Source organism: Dama dama, chromosome 33 (genome assembly GCF_033118175.1).
Source record: "Dama dama isolate Ldn47 chromosome 33, ASM3311817v1, whole genome shotgun sequence".
NCBI lineage: Eukaryota > Metazoa > Chordata > Mammalia > Artiodactyla > Cervidae > Dama > Dama dama.
Genome location: NC_083713.1, coordinates 35,656,776 through 35,661,405, shown reverse-complemented (window position 1 = coordinate 35,661,405; position 4,630 = coordinate 35,656,776). Strand labels below are relative to the sequence as shown.

Here is a 4,630-nt window from a genome sequence, read left to right as displayed (position 1 = left end):
CTTTTCAACAGTTTGATAGTTTTTTATTATAGTCATGTTTTAATAGTACATTTGCTGTTTGCAAGAGTAGCTGCTCTAAATTTTTATGGGCCTAATTGTATATATTGATTGTCAGAACTTTATATACAAAGTGAATCAAAAAACAGAATCTATAATTCACGAAATAGGATCTCTTTAGAGTTTTTCCATTGAAACATCAAACTAATAGTAATGTCTTAACATAAGATGAGCTAAAAATTAGAATCTAGGATAATGGAATGAATACAGTAATGTTAGATTTAAAGCAATTGGCAATAAATTATGAGATTATAATGAAAGAGAATTAAAGAGCTTGTTCCCAAAGTAAACAGCTCTTATTTTAAGAAAATAGGTAACTAGATAATCATTGGGTGGCTGCAGTCTCCAAATGGTTATCTAAACCCTCTTTAGAGCATTGTTTTCCTCTTCTGTAACCCAGTTGGATAAAGATATCATTGCTGTCGATAGTCACAGATAACACAGGTGTTCATATAGAGCACCCAATACATCAAGCACTTTGGAAAGTTCAAAGTTGACTGTAAAAAAGCAGGTTCTGAATCTCAAGGAACTGACAACAAAATTCAAACTAACATACTTGAAATATAGAAAATTCAAGTTTATTTGTCTATAACATCTATCACCTCATGTATCTGTTACCTGTGTCTAGTATAATGCTGCTGCTGCTGCTGCTAAGTCGCTTCATTCGTGTCCGACTCTGTGCAACCCCATAGTCGGCAGCCCACCAGATTCCCCGTCCCTGGGATTCTCCAGGCAAGAACACTGGAGTGGGTTGCCATTTCCTTCTCCAATGCATGAAAGTGAAAAGTGAAAGTGAAGTCACTCAGTCGTGTCTGACTCTTAGCAACCCCATGGACTGCAGCCTACCAGGCCCTCCGTCCATGGGATTTTCCAGGCAAGAGAACTGGAGTGGGTTAACATTGCCTTCTCCCAGTATAATGCTAATAATGCCTTATAAGTGAGTCCCAGAGGCAGTCTAGTTTACCAAACTAAAGTTACTGAAGTTAATGGAATTCTTTCTGAACCAGTCACTAACACATTGCCTTCCTTTCTCTGTTTGTTTGGAAGAGGAGGCATCATTTCTGGTCACTCCTTCAGGCTTCTACTTAATATCTCAAACTCTTCTTTTTAATGTTAAAATTTTTAATTGCCAAAATTGCTAAAAATGTTCTCTTGACATACCAGCTCTGATTTCAAGATGTAACTAAAAATAGGGCTACCTCGAATTTAGTGAAGTTGCTCAGTCGTGTCTGACTTTTAGCAACCCCATGGACTGCAGTCTACCAGGCTCCTTCGTCCATGGGATTTTCCAGGCAAGAGTACTGGAGTGGGGTGCCATCGTCTTCTCTGGTAGATAGAACTACTATTCCTATTTTATGAATGAAAAAATTCAGACTCAGGAAGGTTAAACAGGGCCACACAGATCACAGTAGTTGAGGTGGGATGCAAAATTAGGTCCACTTGACTTTAAACTAGCAGTTTCCAACTTTTGTGGCACCAGGGACCAATTTCATTGAAGGCAATTTTTCCAGAGACTGGGGGCGGGGGGGGGGGGGTTGGGGTGGGTGGAGAGAGAATGGTTTGGGCTCAGACAGTAAAACGTCTGCCTACAATGTGGAAGACCCAGGTTTGATCCCCGGGTGGGAAAGATCCTCTGGAGAAGGAAATGGCAACCCACTCCCGTACTCATGCCCGGAAAATCCCATGGATGAAGGAGCGTGGTAGGCGTACAGTCCATGGGTTGCAAAGGGTCAGACATGACTGAGCGACTTCACTTTCTTTCACCTTTCAAAAGCATGACATTTATTTTGAACTTTATTTCTATTATTATTCCACCTCAGATCATCATCCTTAGATCCTGGAGGTTGGAGATGGCTGCTTTAAACTCTTGTTCTTTTCCATTCTGTCCTACTGCCTCAACTAGACTATGAAGAAACAATCTCCATTCTAGTTTCTTAGGTTGACATCCCCATTCAGGCCCTATCCTTTAGAATCCATTTTATAGGCCATACTGATTAGAAGTAACTCATGCCTGTCCCAAGCACTGCTTTCAGTCATAAGGCAAGTGAAACATTTAATTCAAGAATTACACTGAGTCCCACACAATATCTGTGATGCCTGGACTGAAGCTAGAAGCCTATGATTTGGGGAACCTTGGTAGGTAGAAACTTAGGGGGAAAAAAACTAAAAATATCACCTTAAAGTTGCAAAAGTTTCTTATCTGACAAGAGATGGAGAATTCTGGACAGATTTCTTCTGAGAAAACCACACTAAAATGGTCCTTTTAGATAAACAAATAAAAACCAAAGACCTCCTACCAAAAATGGAAACTAGAACTCCTTCAGATGCAAGAATAGACATATTCTCTATATTTGAGACCAAGGAAACTTTAAAAGAAATTTCTTACCTAGGAGGCATGACAGTGTTAAGATGTCACATTATTGAATAAGATTTGAGAGAGTAAGGGCCAGAGGCTGATGGATCTGTCATCAAAAGAACATTTGTGAGACTTTAAACAGAAGTAGAACTTCTAGAAGAGGGCACAGCAACCCAATCCAGTACTCTTGGTTGGAGAAGCCTATGGACAGGGGAGCCTGGTGGGCTACAGTCCAGAGGGTTGCAGAGTTGGACATGACTGAAGGGACTGAGCATGCAGACATGCAGAATTTCTTCAAAGTACAAGATTTGAACTGAAGCACAGAATTAAGGAAATGTTTCAGTCTTCCATTCTCTGCTCCAGCACGCTGGTGTTGATAGACTATTTCGCATGGCATCTTCCTTTTTTTTTTTTTTAAGGTTAAAAAATAGGCAAATTTATTGTAGGACACTTGGACAATACGGATAAATGGAATGGAAACGCATATGTATCCTTTTGGAAATCAGCCATGATTTGAATTTAAAAATCATTACAAGCAAAATTTCATTTCATCATGATGCTTTCTTTTGTTTCTTCTTTTCATTTTCTTCTTTTTCTTTTTCAATCCCAGCAACGTATTTCTCAATCTCTTCAGGATTTAAAATCTTGAGGGGTTGATCTCGCCTCATGACAGCCAGCTCTATGTTTTTGCCACCTGACTGAACCACTTCCAGAAGGGCCTTGATAACCAGCTGAATAGTCAGATCATCTGTTTCAATGGCTTCGCCAGTATAATTCTTCTCCAGGAATTCACGCACTGGCTTGGCATCCTGGCCTATAGCATTGGTCTTCCAGGCATGGTATGTGCGCGAGGGGTCAGTCTGATAGAGTCGGGGGTGCCATCAAAGTCAAAACCCACGATGAGGGCAGAGATGCCAAATGGCCGGCGCCCGTTGCTCCACGTGTAGCGCTGCTTCAGACTGGCGATACAACCGGTGATGTACTCCACGGTGACCGGGTCCTCCACGGTCAGTCGGCGGCTCTGGCGTTCCACCCGGGCCCTGCTGACGCCTATTCTTGCATCAGCGGTAAGGCCGGCAAATGCCATGCAGACATTATCATCCAGAGCACAGATCTTCCGCACTGTCCTTTCATCCTGCAGGTTGGCCACTGACTTCTCCACACCAAGAACAACAATGTCTTTCCCTCAAACACCGACCGCAGTCGAGCCCTTCTTCACGGCCTCCTGCGCGTACTCCACTCGGAAAAGGTGGCCGGCAGGCGAGAAAACGGTGATGGTGCGGTCGTAGCTCATGCCTGCTGGACTATGCTGCCGGTCCGGGAAAAGCGCACACTCCCGGCCTCACAGCCGGCGATTCACAACGTTGCTGCGCCGGCGCCGCGCATGCCCGCCGGCCCGCCCCCGATTACCGATTACGCTACCCTCTCTTTTTTTTTTTTTTTTTTTTTATTTTTTAGCTATTCATTTTAAGTTTTCAAGGTAAAATTCTATAACTGACAAATGATGAATATGCTTCCTTCTTAGCCTTAGTTTGCATATTTTTCTTGTATTATCAGGGTCCTGTAATCACAATTATTTTAAAATCATATGAAGTCATTAAAACGGTTTTCGAGCATCTTTGGGAAGGATAGACTTGAAAAAGAGAGATCAGAAGGGAAATGAACAGCTAAAATGCTATTTTGTAATATAATGATGGTTAGGACTGGGGCAACAGCTATGGTGATCAAAAGGAAGCAATATATCTGAGAGACTTTGGTCCCAGTGAGTGGGGAAATTATTTCAAATTTCCCAAAACTTCAAACCTACATCATTACTTTAATTTACTACAACCAGAAATTTAATATTTTACTCTTTTATCTTTTTAATTTCATTTATTTATTTTTGGTTGTACCATGTGGCGGTACATGCGGGATCTTAGTTCCCCAAATAGGGATTGAACCTGTGCCCCCTGCACTGGGAGCAGGGAGTCTTAACCACTGAACCATCAGAGAATTCTCAAATGTATTTTAAAAGTAGATACTAATATATCCATCAAGGTAAAAGAAATTTATTAAAATGATCATTTTACAAAAGAGCTTAAAAAGATTAATTAGAAGATTAAAGAGAAATTAAGATATAAAAATGTTTTATGTGAAAGAGGAGAGTGAAAAAATTGGCTTAAAACTCAACAGTCAAAACACTAAGATCATGGCATCCAGTTCCATCACTTCATGGCA

The 4,630-nt window shown here is 41.1% G+C and overlaps 1 pseudogene; it reads right to left on the bottom strand.

Annotated features, from left to right (window-relative positions):
* Positions 1–2,833: 2,833 nt before the first annotated feature.
* LOC133050796 (proteasome subunit alpha type-7-like) lies at positions 2,834–3,707 on the bottom strand (annotated as a pseudogene).
* Between the last annotated feature and the right edge of the window lie 923 nt (positions 3,708–4,630).